Here is a 22,167-nt window from a genome sequence, read left to right as displayed (position 1 = left end):
GAGAGAGAGATAGTAATCGAGGGTGAAGCAGACCACTACAGGCAGTGAGCCTAACGGCAGGAGGACTGTGAGTGCTGTAATATATTATTAAGAGAATAGTAGCGGGGCACCTAGAAAATAATAATAGCATTTGGCAGAGTGATCATGAACAGAAAATCATGTTTGACAAGTCGATCGGGATGTTATTTTTGAGGTTGTCACCAGGGAGTAGATAAAAGGGAAGATGCAACGGTACTTTCAGAAAACCTTCAATCAGATGTCTAACAAAAGGTTACGAAACAAAATGTGAGCACAGGAGATAGGGCTGAAATTACTCTGGTGGATTAGGGAGTGATGTTCGGCATTGACATTGTGGGCCGAAGGGCCTGTTTCCGTGCCGTGTGGTCTGTGTTCGAGGTAAAAAGACGGGATAATATCCCAGGAAGGACATCCGTTCTCTCGACACAGCAGAGGCAGACACTTCACTCTCATCATTGTGCTCGGAAGTCAAGTACCTCTCCCCGTTAATGAGCTAAACACCAAAGTAAATGCCCTGCTGTGCTCCATAATGTAACATTAAAAGTTGAGACGTCAAACTCAGGAATCTCTTAATGGGGTTAAAACTGATTGACGTTTAGAAATTATATATTAGGCAGGGAATTCACTTACATCTGGCAGCTGAGAGCTTGCTGATGTACATATGGGCACAGCGGTAGAGTTGCTGCCTCACAGCGCCACAGACCCCGGTTCAATCCTGACAACGGGTGCTGTCTGTACGGAGTTTGTACGTTCTCCCATGCTCCAAAGACGTGCGGGTTTGTAGGTTAATTGGCTTCTGTAAATGGGCTGGACAGGCTAGATGCAGGAAGATTGTTCCCGATGTCGGGGAAGTCCAGAACAAGGGGTCACACAGTTTAAGGATAAGGGGGAAATCTTTTAGGTCCGAGATGAGAAAATAAAAATTCACACAGAGAGTGGTGAATCTGTGGAATTCTCTGCCACAGAAGGTAGTTGAGGCCAGTTCATTGGCTATATTTAAGAGGGAGTTAGATGTGGCCCTTGTGGCTAAAGGGATCAGGGGGTATGGAGAGAAGGCAGGTACAGGATACTGAGTTGGATGATCAGCCATGATCACATTGAATGGCGGTGCAGGCTCGAAGGGCCGAATGGCCTCTACTCCTGCACCTATTTTCTATGTTTCTATGTTCTATGTTCTATCCCTAGTGTGTAGGAATGAACTAGTGTACGGGGTGATCGGCGCGGACTTGGCGAGGAGCCGAAGGGCCTTGTTTCCATGGCTGCATCCCTAAAGAAATGGGGAACCATTTATTCACACCCAGCAGGCCATCGCAAACTGCTGCAGATACTCAACCTTCCAGCCGACACTTGTGGAGAGAGGAACAGGGTCGATGTTTCAGGTTGTGCAGGAAAGAACTGCAGATGCTGATTTAAACACAAAATGCTGGAGTAACTCAGCGGGTCAGGCAGCATCTCTGGAGAAAAGGAATAGGTAACTTTTTGGGTTGAGACCCTCCTTGAGACTCCTTTCCCCCCGACTCTCTGTCTGAAGAAGGGTCTCGACCCGAAACGTCGCCCATTCCTTCTTTCCAGAGATGCTGCCTGTCCCGCTGAGTTACTCCAGCTTTTTGTGTCTATCTAATGTTTCATGTTGATGACCTTCCGTCTTTTGATTGATTGATTGATTTAACGACACAGCATGGAAACAGGCCCTTCGGCCCACCGAGACCGCACCGACCAGCCATCCCTGCACATTAACGCTATCCTACACACACTAGGGACAATTTACATTTACACCAAGCCAATTAACCTACACACCTGTACGTCTTTGGAGCATGGGCGGAAACCGAAGATCTGGGAGAAAACCCACGCAGGTCACGGGGAGAACGTACAATCTCCGTACAGACAGCGCCCGTAGTCGGGATCGAACCCGGGTCTCTGGCGATGTGAGGCAGCAGCTCTACCCCCTGGCCCACCGACCCCAGAGTTTTGTTGGCCTGAATATTGAATGCTCCATACATGCTGCCTGATTCGTCGCTTATTCAAACTCTTTGAATCACTTCCCTCTAGAAGGCGACTCCGGATTGTCAAAGCTGCCACAGCCAGACATCAAAAACAGTTTTTATCCACGAGTAGTTGCTCTACTCAACAGCCAAAATTCTGTAGCCTCCCTTTGATCTGGTATTTTGTTGGTTCACATGCTTGATCAATGGTGTTTTATCATTAATGTCTTATTATTATTAATGTTTAGTGTTTTCTGAGTCATTCGTAACTGTCACTGTATGTCATGTTGTTACTTGTGGGCGGAGCACCAAGGCAAATTCCTTGTATGTGAATACTTGGCCAGTAAACTTACTTACGTTCCAGCATTTTTCAGTGTTTATTTTAGATTAGTGACAGTTGAAAAACGAATTGGGAACAAGATAAAGAAGGAAACCAGGGATGGTGATTGTTTGGACGTGGGCCCACGCTGCCCGCACCGATACTGGAATGAGATTTAAAAATAAACCTTCAAAAGAAAATGTGATAGGAACCGGCAAGAGAAAGGATTGGGCAGGACGGTGGCGCAGCGGTAGAGTTGCTGCCAGACACACGGGTTCGATCCTGACTACGGGTACTGTCTGTACGGAGTTTGTACGCTCTCTCCGTGACCGGCGTGGGTTTTCTCCGGGATCTTTGGTTTGCTCCCTCACTCCAAAGACTTGTAGGTCGGTACAACAGATTGGGACGACAGATGGCACAATGGGCTAAGTGTTCGGCTGGCAACCGGAAGGTAGCCGGTTCGAATCCCGCTTGGAGTGCATACTGTCGTTGTGTCCTTGGGCAAGACACTTCACCCACCTTTGCCTGTGTGTGAATGTGTGTGAATGTGTGTGAATGTGTGTGAGTGATTGGTGGTGGTCGGAGGGGCCGTAGGCGCAGATTGGCAGCCACGCTTCCGTCATTCTGCCCCAGGGCAGCTGTGGCTACAGAAGTAGCTTACCACCACCGAGTGTGACTGAGGAGTGAATGAATAATGCGATGTAAAGCGCATTGAGTATTAGAAAGGCGCTATATAAATCCCATCCATTATTATTATTATTACAAGTGTAAATTGTCCCTAGTGTGTGTAAGATGGTGTTAAACCCCTGTCCCACGGTACGAGTTCATTCCAAGAGCTCTCCCCGAGTTTGCCCTGATTCGAACTCGGAGATTTACGGTAATGGCCGCTCGTCGGTACTCGGGGCTCTCGTGGACATTTTTCAACACGTTGAAAAATCTTCACGAGTCTTCCCGTGCTTACCTGCCGTTAGCGAGTCTTCCCGAGTACCTGCCGTTAGCGCCAAGAGACGTCCCCGAGCTCCGACGTACCCGCTACGTTCATTCTCCGTGCTTACCGCGAGTTTGATTTTTTTTAAACTCGGGAGAGCTCTTGGAATGAACTCGTACCGTGGGACAGGGCTATTGGTATGCGGGGATGGTGTGGACTCGGTGGGCCGAATGGCCTGTTTCCATGCTGTATCTCTAAACATGCAGGGCCCCGGCATGATGTTTTGTGAGGCTACCTCTACGTCTTTCAAAGAACCAAGGCAGGATACAATAATTTAAAGGCGGACTATCCACTCCGAACCTATCCACAAATCCAAGATTCTAACCTAACAACGGTTTCATACATCAAAAGGTATTTCTGAGGTAGACAAAAGTGCTGGAGAAACTCAGCGGGTGCAGCAGCATCTATGGAGCGAAGGAAATAGGCAACGTTTCGGGACGAAACCCTTCCGGGTTTCGGCCCGAAACGTTACCTATTTCCTACCTGAAGGGTTTCGGCCCGAAACGTTGCCTATTTCCTTCGCTCCATAGATGCTGCTGCACCCGCTGAGTTTCTCCAGCACTTTTGTCTACCTTCGATTTTCCAGCATCTGCTGTTCCTTCTTAAACACAAGGTATTTCTGATATTGGCTCCAAATGTATTATTTACAAACCTTTCCTACATTCCTTAGGCCTTTTTTTTTCCGAACATTTTAATTCATCAAAATTATTTACCTTTTCTGCGGTTCCTTGGCTGCAGTTGTCAAGTCTGGAAAGTTTTAAATTCCTCCAAACTTTCACTTCTCTCACACAGTATCGGTTTGCTTGATCTATTCTGCACAGCTGCCAGGCCTGAATGCTTGATCTATTCTGCACAGCTGCCAGGCCTGAATACTTGATCTATTCTGCACAGCTGCCAGGCCTGAATGATTTTCAGATGTTATTTTCATTGTTATTCTTTCACAGGAAGATGCGTCTGACAGATATCGCCCATCCTACAGATGACAGATGGCACAATGGGCTAAGTGTTCGGCTGGCGACCGGAAGGTGGCCGGTTCGAATCCCGCTTGGAGTGCATACTGTCGTTGTGTCCTTGGGCAAGACACTTCACTCACCTTTGCCTGTGTGTGAATGTGTGTGAGTGATTGGTGGTGGTCGGAGTGGCCGTAGGTGCAGATTGGCAGCCACGCTTCCGTCAGTCTGCCCCAGGGCAGCTGTGGCTACAGAAGTAGCTTACCACCACCGAGTGTGACTGAGGAGTGAATGAATAATGCGATGTAAAGCGCCTTGAGTATTAGAAAGGCGCTATATAAATCCCATCCATTATCCTTCACACCGGATAGGACACAAAATGCTGGAGTAACTCAGCGGGTTAGGCAGCATCTCCGGTGTCGAGTCGAGATTCCCTTCTTCGGACTTGAGAGTCAGGGGAAAGGGGAAAGAGAGGTATAGACGGTCTTATTCTTTCCGTGTCCACCTTGTTGCAAATGTTGGCCTCGCTGTCATCGTCCATCCTGAAAAGGATGCGAGTTTCTGGCGACAATCAGTGGGAGCAAAAGGATTTGAGTATAGGAGCAGGGAGGTTCTACTGCAGTTGTACATGGTCTTGGTGAGACCACACCTGGAGTATTGTGTACAGTTTTGGTCTCCTAATCTGAGGAAAGACATTCTTGCCATAGAGGGAGTACAGAGAAGGTTCACCAGACTGATTCCTGGGATGGCAGGACTTTCATATGAAGAAAGACTGGATAGACTCGGCTTGTACTCGCTAGAATTCAGAAGATTGAGGGGGGATCTTATAGAAACTTACAATATTCTTAAGGGGTTGGACAGGCTAGATGCAGGAAGATTGTTCCCGATGTTGGGGAAGTCCAGAACTAGGGGTCACAGTTTAAGGATAAGAGAGAAGTCTTTTAGGACCGAGATGAGGAAATCATTTTTTACACAGAGAGTGGTGAATCTGTGGAACTTCTCTGCCACAGAAGGTAGTTAAGGCCAGTTCATTGGCTATATTTAAGAGGGAGTTAGATGTGGCCCTGTGGCTAAGGGATCAGAGGGTATGGAGAGAAGGCAGGTACGGGATACTGAGTTGGATGATCAGCCATGATCATATTGAATGGCGGTGCAGGCTTGAGGGGCCGAATGGCCTACTCCTGCACCTATTTTCTATGTTTCTATGTTTCTATCACTTGTCGCAGTAGATGATGGTGGTAGCGGAATTAGCTCAGGATACGTCCAGTTCCCAGCCCTGCCACGTGGACACTTCTGCTGTGGGGCCGTATAGATGGTGATATAGAGAGATATAGAACAAATGAATGAAAGTCTGAAGAAATCGCCCTAATATTGACTGACAAAAGACAATAGACAATAGACAATAGGTGCAGGAGTAGGCCATTCGGCCCTTCGAGCCAGCACCGCCATTCAATGTGATCATGGCTGATCATCCCCAATCAGTACCCCGTTCCTGCCTTCTCCCCATATCCCCTGACTCCGCTATCTTTAAGAGCCCTATCTAGCTCTCTCTTGAAAGCATCCAGAGAACCTGCCTCCACCACCATCTGAGGCAGAGAATTCCACAGACTCACCACTCTCTGTGAGAAAAAGTGTTTCCTCGTCTCCGTTCTAAATGGCTTACTCCTTATTCTTAAACTGTGGCCCCTGGTTCTGGACTCCCCCAACATCGGGAACATGTTTCCTGCCTCTAGCGTGTCCAAGCCCTTAACAATCTTATATGTTTCAATGAGATGCCCTCTTATCCTTCTAAACTCCAGAGTGTACAAGCCCGGCTGCTCCATTCTCTCAGCATTTGACAGTCCCGCCATCCCGGGAATTAACCTTGTAAACCTACGCTGGGCTCCCTCAATAGCAAGAATGTCCTTCCTCAAATTAGAGGACCAAGAATGTCCCTCCTCAAATTAAGGGACCAAAACTGCACACAATAGTCGACTGCACACAATAGACTGGGTCAACAATGGACCATTGTGGGCTCCACCTTTCCTGAGTCATCGATGTCGACTCCACACCTTCAGTTCCCCCCTCCCTGAATCTCAATTTGATGAAGGGTCTCGACCCGAAACGTCACCTTTTCCTTTTCTCCACAGATGCTGCCTGACCCGCTGAGCTACTGCCTGCAATTTTGCGTCTATCTTGCGTGTAAACCAGCATCTGCAGTTCCTTCTTACTCAGTGTAGCTTGTCTGATGGATCAATTATGTTAGTGATTCTCCCTGGCTGTTTAATATCGACTTTCTGTCACCGAGCTATGAATATACATTCAGGTTGCAGGTTTGTCCTGAGCTTAATAGGCCAAGATATGTAGCTATTGATGAAGTTGAGGACTGGTACTCAATTGCAAGTGTCAGACCCCTGGACAGGACCCTCACGACTGCCGATACACACACATACAGCTTCTCAATACTCCCAGAGATTCGATGAAATTCTATTGAGATCAGTTCAGATAAAAAGGTATCACAAAGTTGCTCTGTAAGGAATCCTATACCAGGATTGATGGATCAATGAAACCGATGTGAAATGCACGCAGTTTGGTGAACATAATTTTAGAGTGTGTGACTCCAAATATTGGATGATTTTGTTTTAATGGATGAATGGTCCTGATTCACTTGTCAAACCTCTCACTTGATCAGCATCCCACCCGCAAGCCGATGTTTTTTTAGTGTCGTTGTTTAGTTTAGAGATACAGCAGGGAGACAGGCCCATCGGCCAATCGAGTTGGCACCGGCCAGCGATCCCCGCGAACTAACGCTATCCTACACACACTATGGGGTTCCCTGTGGCTATGAGACTGTACAACTCCTCCCCCTTCAGTTGTGGGATAGACTGAGACTGACCACCCCCCCCCCCCCTCCATTCTTTGCACATCCCCCAAGCCTTTCCCCTCGTAACTTTAATTTCATGTTTCATGTATTTTGTGTTTTATGACTGTTGGCAGATCAATTTCCCTCCTGGGATAAACAAAGTTCTACCCTATCCTATCCTACATCTGTCTATTGTGGACAGATTTGAATGAAATCATGTATGTTCTTGGCTGTAGACTGGACAGTCTGCAGACAAAAAAAAATGCCCCTGTCCCACTTAGGAAACCTGAATGGAAACCTCTGGAGACTTTGCGCCCCACCCAAGGTTTCCGTGCGGTTCCCGGAGGTTTTTGTCAGTCTCCCTACCTGCTTCCACTACCTGCAACCTCCGGCAACCACCTGCAACCTCCGGGAACCGCATGGAAACCTTGGGGGGGGGGAGGGCGCAAAGTCTCCAGAGGTTTCCGTTCAGGTTTCCTAAGTGAGACAGGGGCGTAAGGGTTTTCTCTGTAGCCCGGTACATGTGACCAACTAACAAACTAGACTAATCAACTATAGCTGAGTCCTTCAAGCCAATGCAACATCATCAGTCTTGGTTCATAGAAGCTATAAAGGGATTTGTGTTCACCACACTCCAGCTAGATGCCTCAATCATTGTTACATTAGCTGGTGATAGTTCAGCTTAGGGCCCTTCGGCCTGGAGAGTCTAGTTTAGTTTAGTTTAGAGATACAGCGTGGAAACAGGCCCTTCAGCCCACCCAGTCCATGTTAGCCATTGATCACCCATTCACTGGTTCACTAGTAAGAACCTTAAGGGAATGGAATAAACTAGACAACAATACTGATTGGGGATGATCAGCCATAATCACATTGAATGGCGGTGCTGTCTCGAAGTGCTGAATGGCCTAATCCTGCACCTATTGTCTATTGTCTAATATAGTCAAATCACCTTCACTAGATAGTTTTAAGGGGGCACTAACTGTTTAGTTTACTGTCAAGTTAGTATGCACGACACATCCAAGTTGGCGATATGCAGAGTACTGCCCTGTCGACTACAAATTCGGAAGATTCAGAAGATGTTCAGCTGAGCATCCTGCAGTTTACAGAAGGCAATAAGCCGACAAACCTGCACGTCCTTGCAATGTGGGAGGAAACCAGAGAAAGCGGGTCACAGGGAGAACGTGCAAACTCCGTACAGACAGCACCCGTAGTCAGGATGGAGCCCGGGTGGCAACTCTACTGCCGTGCCATGCTGCCCAAAGAAGTGGTGCTCATCCGATGACCGACAGCTCAAAAATGAGTAGGAAGGAACTGCAGATGCTGGTTTACCCCGAAGATAGGCGCGAAATGCTGGAGTAACTCAGCGGGACAGACGGGCAGCATCTCTGGAGAGAAGGAATGGGTGACGTTTCGGGTCGAGACCCTTCTTCAGATTTCTTTCACCCTTGCCTGGGGTCGCTCCCACCGCGATCGCCGCGGACTTTACCATCAAGGGCTGGAAGCCTTCGGGAGAGGCCGAGTCGGGAGCTCCAACGCCGCAGAAGGTTCGACCAGCCCCGACACGAGGTTCCATCGTCCAGCGCGGGGGAGCTGATGCGGGAGCGGATCGCCTCGACGCGGAGGGGCCGAAATGCCGCCATCTACAGGAGTCAAGACCGTCCCATCAACGGGGACTCGAGGCCCATGACCGAGGAAGAACTAAAGGAAGGGACTCGAACTTTATTTCGCCTTCCATCACAGCGAGGAGTGTGTAGGAGTGACTGTGGTGGATGTTGATGTTAAAATGTGTCTTTGAGTGATCTGTTGCTTTTAATTGTATGACTGACCCGGACAATGAAATTCCTCGTATGTTGCACAACATACTTGGCGAATAAAGTGTGATTCTGATTCTGAAGCCGAATTCCTGTCACCCGAAGCTGCAATGAAATGGTACTAAATGGTGTTTCACTGCATTAAAGCTATTTTAGGATTCTGCATTTGGAGCAGCCTGTGACCTATCACAATAAACACAATGACAGTGGTGTTAGACTGTGCCTCTCACCCCATCGCTACACCGTCGCCGAAAGTGGCGGTTACCGTGGCAACCCTAAAGCACAATAACACTAATCAGTCATACACCATTGAGCTAAATAGCGCAGTGAATCTATGTATGGTGTTATGATTTTCAGCATAAATTGTCAATCCTATGCTGCTAGATTGTTTAATACACCCTGGTATAATCAACGGAGTTGAAAATAGAAACTTATATTAGCTTTTATTTTGCATGAGCGATTCTGCTGCATCACACTGCGGTTATTAGATTGTTTTTTAAGTGCTCAGCAAAATATACAATTTTAATCAGAACAATTGCAACAAAACTAGGAGCTGGGTTAATAGAAACACTTAGGAATGCGGAATGATTTTGTGTCATGTTAGATTTTTGCACGTCATGCCTTAAGGAAGGTTTCATCGGTCGAGGTGTTTGCTGTGTGGCACCAGGACTGGGCAACTCAGCTCAGTTCCGTTTAGCTTACTGTCAAGTGTGTGTATACCTTTGTGTCTCTATCTTCGGTGCAAACCAGCACCTGCAGTCCATCCTTTCACGCTACGGTGGCGCAGCGGTAGAGTTGCTGCCTTTCAGCGCTCGCAGCTCCGGAGACCCAGGTTCGATCCCGACTACAGGTGCTGCCGGTACGGAGTTTGCACGTCCTCCCCGTGACCGCTAGGTGCAGGAAAAATGTTCCCAATGTGTTGGGCGAGTCCAGAACCAGGGGCCACAGTCTTAGAATAAAGGGGAGGTCATTTAAGACGGAGGTGAGAAAAAACTTTTTCACCCAGAGAGTTGTGAATTTATGGAATTCCCTGCCACAGGGGGCAGTGGAGACCAAGTCACTGGATGGATTTAAGAGTTAGATAGAGCTCTAGGGGCTAGTGGAGTCAAGGGATATGGGGAGAAGGCAGGCACGGGTTATTGATAGGGGACGATCAGCCATGATCACAATGAATGGCGGTGCTGGCTCGAAGGGCTGAATGGCCTCTTCCTGCACCTATTTTCTATGTTTCTATGACCGCGTGGGTTTTCTCTGAGATCTTCGGTTTCCTCCCACACTCCAAAGACGTGCAGGTTTGTGGGATAATTGTCTTGGGTTTGTATTCTTGGTATAAGTGTAAATTGTCCCTCGTGTGTGTCGGCTTGTGTTGATGCTCGCTGGCCAGCACGGGCCCGGTGGGCCGAAGGGCCTGTTTCCGTGCTGTATCTCTACACTAAACAAAACATAGAACAGCCAGGATTGAATGGCGAATTAGACTTGATGGGCCGAATGGCCTAATTCTGCTCCTATCACTTAACTGCATGAATTTATTGCACGATCAAGTTAACATCCTGAAAACCCACAACCGTGCCGTTCGAACAGGATTTGATTCATTCATTGATCCAGTTCAGTTTAGTTTATTGTCACGTGTACCGAGGTACAGTGAAAAGCTTCTGTTGTGTGCTAACCAGTCAGCGGAAAGACAACACACGATTACAATCGAGCCGTTCACAGTGTGTAGATACATGACAGGGGAATAACGTTTAGTGCAAGGTAAAGCCGATCAAGGATAGTCCGAGGGTCACCAATGAGGTAGATAGTAGGGGGGTAGTCAAGGGTCTATGGGAGGGGTTGGGATGGGAGTTAACATTGATGCCTAAACTTCAACAAAGGTTGTGACGCTATGGAAGTGGACATCCTTCACAAATCCGTAAACTAATGCACTCCACAAGTTAGCGCTCAGTGGAACTAATCGAATATATTCCCCATGCAAAGAAAAACCTTACGCACAACATTGCCTATCCAAATAAATGTGTGAAAATGATCTTGCGCTGCGACTATGAACGCTAAAACATTCACATAACTGCTCCTCCGTGTCGCAGGCAATAGTTCCACGCTAATGTCGTGAAAGATTTAAGAAGGAACTGCAGATGCTGGAAAAATCGAAGGTAGACAAAAATGCTAGAGAAACTCAGCGGGTGAGGCAGCATCTATGGAGCGAAGGAATAGGTGACGTATCGGGTCGAGACCCTTCAGGGTCTCGATCCGAAACGTCACCTATTCCTTCGCTCCATAGACGCTGCCTCACCCGCTGAGTTTCTCCAGCATTTTTGTCTACCTGGGATTGTGAAAGAACTCCTTTGATCAAAGTGATCACAGTGGCTTCCACGAGCACAGGCACCAAGTACTCCCAGGGGACTCCTTTAAAGTGTCCCTGCTATCTCTCCCACATTTAAGTGCTTCAGTCATTCTCGTTCACGCTCCATTTTCATCAACATTGTAATTAATGCAGAATTCCAAAGGCGTTTCATTTGTCTAATTTTTCCAATTTGGACTTTTTAAAGTTGCACCTTCCGCAGCTCCATTATGGGCGGCGCGGAGATGCAGCGGTAGAGCTGCTGCCTGACGGCGTCTGACACCCGGGTTCGATCATGACCAGGGGTGCTGTCTGCGCGGAGTTTGCACGTTCTCCCCGTGACCTGCGTGGGTTTTCTCCGGGTGCTCCGGTTTCATCCTACACTCCATGCAGGTTGAATGCTGCTCACCGCAGGAGGTTGAATATATTATAGATAAAAATGTTAATATTTTAATTTGATAATTTTGTTTAAGTGTTTTTTTTTAATTGTTTGAGCTTTCTACCTTCCCTTGTAAATTGTACATTTGTTTAAAAATCTAATTAAAAAAACCTTCCCGGAAAAAAAAAAAAGGACATGCAGGTTGAACGCTCACCGCGGGAGGTCGAATGTATTGTTGATAAAAATGTTAATATTTTAATTTGATAACTTTCTTTGTAAAATGCCGATATAGGCATTCTCTGATCGTGTTATTACTTTGTATTTTTGTTTGTTCTGAATAAAAGCATTTTGTAGGGAAAAAAAAGGACATGCAGGTTGGCACAAGATAGAAACATAGATAGAAACATAGAAATTAGGTGCAGGAGTAGGCCATTCGGCCCTTCGAGCCTGCACCGCCATTCAATATGATCATGGCTGATCATCCAACTCAGTATCCCGTACCTGCCTTCTCTCCATACCCTCTGATCCCCTTAGCCACAAGGGCCACATCTAACTCCCTCTTAAATATAGCCAATGAACTGTGGCCTCGGCTACCCTCTGTGGCAGAGAGTTCCAGAGATTCACCACTCTCTGTGTGAAAAAAGTTCTTCTCATCTCGGTTTTAAAGGATTTCCACCTTATCCTTAAGCTGTGACACCTTGTCCTGGACTTCCCCAACATCGGGAGCAATCTTCCTGCATCTAGCCTGTCCAACCCCTTAAGAATTTTGTAAGTTTCTATAAGATCCCCTCTCAATCTCCTAAATTCTAGAGAGTATAAACCAAGTCTATCCAGTCTTTCTTCATAAGACAGTCCTGACATCCCAGGAATCAGTCTGGTGAACCTTCTCTGCACTCCCTCTATGGCAATAATGTCCTTCCTCAGATTTGGAGACCAAAACTGTACGCAATACTCCAGGTGTGGTCTCACCAAGACCCTGTACAACTGCAGTAGAACCTCCCTGCTCCTATACTCAAATCCTTTTGCTATGAAAGCTAACATACCATTCGCTTTCTTCACTGCCTGCTGCACCTGCATGCCCACTTTCAATGACTGGTGTACCATGGCACCCAGGTCTCGCTGCATCTCCCCTTTTCCTAGTCGGCCACCATTTAGATAATAGTCTGGAGTAACTCCGGGGGGTCAGGAAGCATCTGTGGAAAAAAGGAATAGGTGACGTTTCGGGTTGAGACCCTTGTTCATGCTGAGATTCAGGGGAGAAGGAAAATCGAGGTATGATAATAATAATAATAATAATAATAATAACTTTATTTATAGAGCACTTTAAAAACAACCACTGTTGCAACAGAGTGCTGTACATGACTAATCATGGACAAAAAATTATTACACGACAATAAAAACATTAAAAGAGAGAGTAAAAACAATAAAATTAAAAACATTAAAAGCACTAAAACAGGAGCAAAGTCTCAAGGTGCAGGAAAGAGTTTCATTTGCTGGTTTGAGCTGAAGATCGACACAAAAAAGCCGGTGTAACTCTGCGGGTCAGGCAGCATCTGTGGAGAAAAGGAATAGGTGACGTTTCAGATCAGGTCTGAAGAAGGGTCTTGACCCAAAACGTCACCTATTCCTTTACCCCATCGATGCTGTCTGACCCGCTGAGGTTGTGTGTTTGTATCTTCGGTAGGAAGAGGTACAGGCTTGTTGGTAAAATTGTACACACTTTCCCCTCGTTTGTAGGATAGCGCTAGTCCAAGTGGGATCGCTGGTCGGCACGGACTCGGTGGGCCGAAGGGCCTGTTTCTGCGCTGTATCTCTGAAGTCTAAAGTCTGAAAGTCAGGCAGCGTGTGCGGAGGATACTGATCGCGGATCATCAGCCATGATCACATTGAATGGCGGTGCTGGCTCGAGGGGCCGAATGGCCTACTCCTGCATCGATTGTCTATTGGAATGAACAGACAACGTTTCCGGGCTGCGTCTAAAACCTCTAAAGGCGCTCCTGTGGTCAAAATGCGAGACTCTCCGTCTCCCAAGCAATCGCCACCCGTGCAGCGTTCAATCGCTTGTTTGAAATGCGATGGGTAACTAATGTCACAGAGGCTGCACACTGGCCCCGCAGCCAAGTGTCAAGCGTGCAAGTCAACGGCAAATGTCAGAACAGCGTGAGTTGCAAGCCGTTTTACTGCTGGATTCTTAATCCTCCCTTTTGAAAAGTATTAAACTTGACATTTACGTGTGTACGCAGCCTTTCCATGTCTCTTTCAATAAACTCACCGCAGCTATGATCAGTTTTAACAATGTACAAATTGTTATATATTATTCAGATGTAGCTTTAATGCAGCAAAACTATTAAATCTGAGGTTGGTCCCCTGTTCAACTTGCATTGAGACTAGATTACAAATGAATGCATATCCCGCCTTGGAGTCTAGGTTCATCTCGACGAAGACTGGCTGCTTGGAATCAGCTGCAAATGCGTGAAAATTGAGTATTGGAGCAAGGAGGTCCTACCGCAGTTGTACGGGGCCCTGGTGAGACCACACCCGGAGTATTGCATGCAGTTTTGGTCTCCTAATTTGAGGAAGGACATTCTTGCTATTGAGGGAGTGCAGCGTAGGTTCACCAGGTTAATTCCCGGGGATGGCGGGACTGACATATGATGAAAGAATGGGTCGACTGGGCTTGTATTCGCTGGAATTTAGAAGGATGAGAGGATATCTTATAGAAACATATTACATTCTTAAGGGATTGGGCAGGTTAGATGCAGGAAAAATGTTCCCGATGTTGGGGGAGTCCAGAACCAGGGGTCACAGTTTAAGAATAAGGGGTAGGCCATTTAGAACTGAGATGAGGAAAAAACAGAGAGTTGTGAATTCTCTGCCACAGAAGGTAGTGGAGGCCAATTCACTGGATGTTTTCAAGAGAGAGTTAGATTTAGCTCTTCAGGCTAACGGAATCAAGTACTGATTTTGGATGATCAGCCATGATCATATTGAATGGCGGTGCAGGCTCGAAGGGCTGAAAGGTCTACTCCTGCACCTATTTTCTATGTTTCTATGTTTCTAAAATAGGATTTCAACTGCATTGAAGCATAAAGTGTGATTTTGCAGGACTGTATTGGAAAACCTAACATTTCACTGCATTGAGTTACATGTTATAATATCAGAATAACAACATCAATAGGTTAATTAGAATATTGCAACGTTTAAGAAACAGTTAGACAGGTACGTGGATAGGACAGGTTTGGAGGGATATGGACCAAACACAGGCAGGTGGGACTAGTGTAGCTGCGGCATGGTGGCCGGTGTTGGCAAAGATGGGCCGAAGGGCCTGTTTCCATGGTGGCGCAGCGGTAGAGTTGCTGCCTTACAGAGCCAGAGACCCGGGTTCGACCCTGACTGCAGGTGCTGTGTGTGTGTGTGGTGTTTGTACGTTCTCCCTGTGACTGCGTGGGTTTTCTCCGGGTGCTCTGGTTTCCTCCCACACTCCGAAGACGTACAAATTTGTAGGCTAATTGGCCTCTGTAAATTGTCCTGAGTGTGTCGGACAGAACTTAAGGGGTTGGACAGGCTAGATGCAGGAAGATTGTTCCCGATGTTGGGGAAGTCCAGGACAAGGGGTCACACAGTTTAAGGATAAGGGGGAAGTCTTTTAGGACTGAGATGAGAAATACATTTTTCACACAGAGAGTGGTGAATCTGTGGAATTCTCTGCCACAGAAGGTAGTTGAGGCCAGTTCATTGGCTATATTTAAGAGGGAGTTAGATGTGGCCCTTGTGGCTAAAGGGATCTGGGGGTATGGAGAGAAGGCAGGTACGGGATACTGAGTTGGATGATCAGCCATGATCATATTGAATGGCGGTGCAGGCTCGAAGGGCCGAATGGCCTACTCCTGCACCTATTGTCTATGTTTCTAACTAGTGTCGCCTCTGTTGCCTGACCTGCTGTATGTTTCCAGCACTTTCTGGCAACATCCGGGCCACACATTCATCTCCCCGCTACCTTCAGGTAGAAGGTACAGGAGCCTGAAGACTGCAACAACCAGGTTCAGGAATAGCTACTTCCCCACAGCCATCAGGCTATTAAACCTGGCTCGGACAAAACTCTGATTATTAATAACTCATTATCTGTTATTTGCACTTTATCAGTTTATTTATTCATGTGTGTATATATTTATATCATGGTATATGGACACACTGATCTGTTCTGTAGTCAATGCCTACTATGTTCTGTTGTGCTGAAGCAAAGCAAGAATTTCATTGACCTATCAGGGATACATGACAATAAACTCACTTGAACTTGAACTTGAACTTGAACTTATTTTTTATCCAATTTATACTGTATCTTAGATGGACACAAAAAAGCTGGAGTAACTCAGCGGGTCAGACAGCATCTCTGGAGAAAAGAAATAGGTGACATTTCGGGTCGAGACCCTTCTTCCGACCCGAAACGTCACCCATTCCTTCTCTCCAGAGATGCTGCCTGTCCCGCTGAGTTACTCCAGCATTTTGTGTTTGTCTTCGGTTTAAACCAGCATCTGCAGTTCCTTCTTACACATACTGTATCTTTCATGACACCTCAGGTTGCCTCTAAATGCTGTTCAAACATTCCCTGTTGTAATGCTTGAAGCAAGACAACGGAACCTCTGTGTAGTAAACCCCCCTAGAGAGGCAATGTAATAAAGATCAGATAATCCGTGTCAGTGATATTTACCAAAGGATAAAAATTGGGCAAGACAACCTCAAGAACGTTATTGAGCGATCATTCTTTTTTTAATAAAATGTGCGCCTCTATTAAAAGGAATGTTAATAACGTACAGATTTTACAACGCAATAATCATGTTGATATTACCAAATAGTGCATCAGAATTACATATTAATAATATACCAGGAAATAGCAGAGAAGAGAGCTTGGTTTAGTGTGGAGTGTGGGAGGAAAGCGGAGATCCCGGAGAAAACCCACGCAGGTCACGGGGAGAAGGTACAAACTCCGTACAGACAGCGCCCGTGGTTAGGGATGGCAGCAGCTCTACCGCTGATCCACTGTGCCGCCCAGAGAACGCTGGCCAAGTGTTATGGATTTCAGAGGGTATCTTTCATTGCGCTAATGGTCTTCCAGTAGCTGTTGTGTGTCTGTGGGAAGAGTAAGAGTAAATAAGTTTATTGGCCAAGTATTCACATACAAGGAATTTGCCTTGGTGCTCCGCCCACAAGTAACAACGTGTCCCGCTAAACATAGAGGACTATGTTGTGATTGCGATGCGGGGACAACGTCTCTTCGCCAGGGCTCAAGCATCAAGAGTCAAGGGTTAAGATGAATGTGAGTTTCGTGGGAAACTTGCATTCCAGGCCTGGGCGGCATGGTGGTGCAGCGGTAGAGTAGCTACCTCACAGCGCCAGAGACCCTGGTTCGATCCTGACCACGGGAGCTGTCTGCACGGAGTTTGCACGTTCTCCCGTGACCTGCGTGTGTTTCCTCCGAGATCTTCGGTTTCCTCCCACACCCTAAAGACGTGCAGGTTTGTAGATTAATTGGCTTGGTGTAAATATATATTTGTCCCTAGTGGGTCAAAGTCAAAGTCAAAGTCAAATTTATTCATCACATGCACCCGAAGGTGCAGTGAAATGAATTTGCCAGCAGCGATACACTAAAAAAGAACACACAACACACGATAGAATTTAACACAAACATCCACCACAGCATTCTACACTGGGGTGGAAGGCAACAAAGTTCAGCCAGTCCTCCGCCTTTGTTCACCCGTGGTTGGGGCCGTGAACCTTCCGTAGTCGCCGCTATGGCCAGCCCGATGTACAAGCCCTCTCGTCGGGATGATCCAAACTCCGACATCGGGACGGTCAAACACACTCCGCAGCTTGGAGTGTGTAGGATAGTGTTAACGTGCGGTGATCGCTGGTCGGTGCGGACTCGGTGGGCCGAAGGGCCTGTTTCCGCGCTGTATCTCTAAAACTAAAAACTAAAGGCGTACGTAATGATGAAACAAAGAAAGTGTGTTGAATGGAACTTCAGTTAACATACTCAAGCAGTTGCATTTACAATGCATTCAGTTTCAAGGGTCAAAAGGGCAATTCTTCAGTGGATTAAAATAGAAAGTTTTTGAGCTGAAATGTGAATATTTAATGATATTAAGTTTAGTGTTTATTATATCAAAATGTTTTCCAAAATTGGTATATCTCGAGTGTGAGAGGTGCTGAGAGGAAGGTCAGTAATTCCATTGTCAACAGGCACAAAACATGAGGTGAAAACACTATCATTCCGAATTAATATTCCAATCGCACAAAGGCTGATTGTTTAAGAGTTAGCTGCTTGTTTGTATTTACTGTGAAAGTATATAATAGAGTCATAGAGAGTTGCAGTATGGAAACAGGCCCTTCGGCCCAACTTGCCCACACTAGCCAACATGTCCCAGCTACACTAGTCCCACCTGCCTGCATTTGTCCCATATCCCTCCAAACCTGGCCTATCCAATTACTTGTCTTACTGCTTCTTAAACATTGGGATAGTCCCAGCCTCAACTACCTCCTCTGGCAGCTTGTTCCACACACCTTTGTGTGAAAAAGTTCCTATTAAATAATTTCCCCTTCACTTTAAACCTATATCCTCTGGTCCTCGCTTCACCTACTCTGGGCAAGAGACTCTGTGCATCTGCCCGATCTATTCCTCTCATGATTTTATACACCTCTATAAGATCACCCCTCATCCTCCTGCGCTCCAAGGAATAGATCCATCAGCCTGCTCAGCCTCTCACTGCAGCTCAGAGACCTCTAGTCCTGGCAACATCCTCGTAAAAGTGACAATTTTTCGAAATACTGTTCCCAGTATCAATTAAAGGAAAGCTCTCTGTCTCAATTCTAATCTTTCCAGTCAAGTTATGGCAAAGAAATGTGAATAATTAATAAATTAGCATATGAATTATTCATTTTCCCAATGCTGGGATTACTAGAATGCCATTTTATCATTATTAAGAATACACAGCATAATAAATGCTGGCTGGGATCACAAAATCATCATCAGTCACTTCACGCACATTTGTATCCGCTGATGATTTAGACGATTACATCTTTTTACACACAATTTTCACGATTCATTCCTGTCTTTGCTTTCTAGCTGTGATAAAATTGCGAAAGGAACGAGGGTTTACAATGAAGACAAAGCATTAAACAAAATCAATAATACAAGAGGCTTCATGACAAAAAGCCATTTCTATCTCCTCACCCTGTCATTTGCTGTTATTTTAACAAAAACTGATGGTATTTTATGCTGCGTGCCTTGGGACGAGAAATGGCTGGTGAAAACTCACACCCAGAGCATTTCCTGAGTACTTGTCATGAAACAGTTCAGGTGTGCAAGCCTGTGTTAAATGTTTACACTGCCATGTACATGTAACCATATATGGAGATAAATTAATCTGTCATTACTGGTAAACATTGACATGCTTGTGGCTTTGACTGCGTACACTATGCTGGTAATTTTCCTTTGAAATTTTCTTCTCAACTCCCAGAGTGTGGACCTCTTTTGGCACATGCTGGTCTGTGCTTAGTTCATAAGTTTCAGGTCAGGTCGGGGTGTGTTCCCCCCCCCCCCCCCCCTGCCACGGGTACTACATACCTGCTCCATGGCCGGATAGTCTGCAACTAAACCATCTCCCCCACCTGGTTTTCCAGGTGAGGGGAGGGGGGCTGTGGACCCCCAGCAGGACCAAAACCAAGTCCTGTCAAAGGGCAGATGAGCTTCTAGCGAGCCAACGGCCATCCACACTTCAGTAGAAGTTGCGATCGCTGTGGTATGTAGCATTGTAAGGAATGATGATAAAAGCACACACACACACCAAAATCCTATACTTCCTGCGGCGGAAGTCAAGTAATCGCTGCATTTCCTCTCTCTCCATCCCACCCCACGCCACCTAGTCGACCTACTCGTTCCTCCGTACGCATGCCTGTATCCCTTCACCTCTTCCCCAGCCAACAATGGGCTTATATGGGTTCCACCCTTGCTTGGTCATCTGTTACTGGCCCTGATTTACTCTGCTCCACCACTCGATCATGGCTGATCTATCTTTCTCTCTCAACCCCATTCTCCTTTTTTCACCCCGTCTCCTTTGACACCTTTACTAATCACCAACCTATCAGTCTCTGCTTTAAACGCGCCCAATGACTTGGCCTCCACTGCCGTCTGCGGCAATTAATTCAGCAGATTGATGTTTGTAATGTGTATTGTCTGATCTTCATCCACTCATCCTGTCTGATGATTATTGTTGATAGTTTTTAACTCTGCTACAGACTTTGGAAGTGAACGCCACAATCATTTAATTATGTGAAGCATCAGGAAGCATTTCTAACCTTTTATCGTTTGATGGCACACTGTTATATCACGCTGTGTCATTCTAATAAGTTAACTTTGTGTTTAGTAAGAAAGTAATGTTGATGTTATTGCACAACTGAAAATTGCTGCTACATCAGGACTCCAGCAACCCCAGTTACACCCGGACCATGGATGATGCCAGTCTAGAGACCTGCACACATCTTCTGCACCTTCTGTGGCTTTCTCCCGGGTGCTCCAGTTTGGTTTGGTTGGGCTGGGTTGGGTTGGATTGGATTAAACATAGAAACAAAGAAACATAGAAAATAGGTGCAGGAGTAGGCCATTCAGCCCTTCGAGCCTGCACCGTCATTCAATATGATCATGGCTGATCATTCAACTCAGTATCCCGTACCTGCCTTCTCTCCATACCCCCTGATCCCTTTAGCCACATCTAACTCCCTCTTAAATATAGCCAATGAACTGTGGCCTCAACTACCTTCTGTGGCAGAGAATTCCACAGATTCACCACTCTCTGTGTGAAAAATGTTTTTCTCATCCCGGACCTAAAAGATTTCCCCCTTATCCTTAAACTGTGACCCCTTGTCCTGGACTTCCCCAACATCGGGAACAATCTTTCTGCATCTAATTTGTCCAACCCCTTAAGAATTTTGTAAGTTTCTATAAGATCCCCTCTCAATCTCCTAAATTCTAGCGAGTACAAGCCGAGGCTATCCAGTCTTTCCTCTTATGAAAGTCCTGACATCCCAGGAATCAGACTGGTGAACCTAGTTGGGTTGGAGTTGGGTTGAGTTAGGTTGGTTTGGGTGAGGTTGGGTTGGGTTTGGTATGGTATGGTTTGTTGATTTTGTTTGGTTTGATTTAGTTTAGTTTATTGTCATGTGTACCGAGGTATAGAGAAAAGCTTTTTTGTTTCATGCTATCCAGTCGTCAGAAAGACTATACAATAATGACTACAATAAAGCCATCCGCAGTGTACAGATACAGTATAAAGGGAATAAATGTTTAATGCAAGATAATGTCCAGCAAAATCCGATTCAAGATAGTCCGAGGGTCTCCAATGAGGTAGATGGAAGGTCAGGACCGCTCTCTAGATGGTGAGAGGACGGTTCAGTTGCCTGATATCTGCTGGGAAGAAACTGTCCGTGAATCTGGTGGTCATCGCTCTTCAGAAGTTTACTGTGGAATAATCAGTAGGATTGGGAAAATAACGTTAAAATTCTTCACACAACTTTGTGTGATCTAAGCCCTGAAACTTCAAACAGTGAACTCTCACGGGTGGATTTCTGAGGGTCAATTATCAATTGAACACACTGAACTATCTGCCTGTTTCGTAACTTCTCGTTAGATTTTTTATTTTCACAGGAAGCGGTGATACAGTGGGGCCCTGGCAGCCAACAAAACCAGCTCCGCACACCTCCTTTAAACTTTGTCCTTCTCGCCTTAAAGCCGTGTCACAGCAGTAGAGTTGCTGCCTTACAGCACTGGAGACTCAGGTTCGATCCTGACTGCGGGTGCTGTCTGTGTGGAGTTTGCACGTTCTCCGTGTGACTGTGTGTGGGTTTTCTCCGGGTGCTCCGGTTACCTCCCACACTGCAAAGACGCACAGGTTTGTAGGTTAATTGGCTTCTGTGAATTGTCCCTGTCAACAGTGTGTGGGACAGTTCTAGTGTACGGGTGATCATTGATCTGCATGCTCGATGGGCCGAAGGGCCTGTTTCCACTCTGTATCTCCAAACTGAACTCAACTCCCACCTGCTCTCTCCACCACCCGCCCCCGCCCCAATCAGTCTGAACAAGGGTCCTGACTCGAAAGGTCACCTATCCATGTTCTCCACAGATGCTACCAAACTCGCTTTTAGTTTAGTTTAGAGATACAGAACAGAATAGAGATACTGCCCACTGAGTCCGCTCCGACCAGCGATCCCTGCACACTTACACCATCCGACACACACAAGGGACAATTTACAATTATACCAAACCAATTAGCCGACAAACCTGTCCGGGCAGCTGGAGAAAACCCACGCAGGTCACGGGGAGAACGTACAGATTCCGTACAGACAGCGCCCGTAGTCAGGATCGAACCCGGATCTCTGGCGCTGTAAGGCAGCAACTCTACCCGCTGTGCCACCGTGTCACCTTAGTTACTGCTGAGTTACTCCAGGACTTTGAAATTGATATCAGGCTTCCTTTCATCAGTTCATAAGTGAT

The sequence above is a fragment of the Amblyraja radiata genome, chromosome 27, assembly GCF_010909765.2.
Source record: "Amblyraja radiata isolate CabotCenter1 chromosome 27, sAmbRad1.1.pri, whole genome shotgun sequence".
In the NCBI taxonomy this organism is placed as follows: Eukaryota; Metazoa; Chordata; class Chondrichthyes; order Rajiformes; family Rajidae; genus Amblyraja; species Amblyraja radiata.
The sequence above is the reverse complement of the archived record's forward strand: the minus strand, read 5'-3'. Positions refer to the sequence as shown.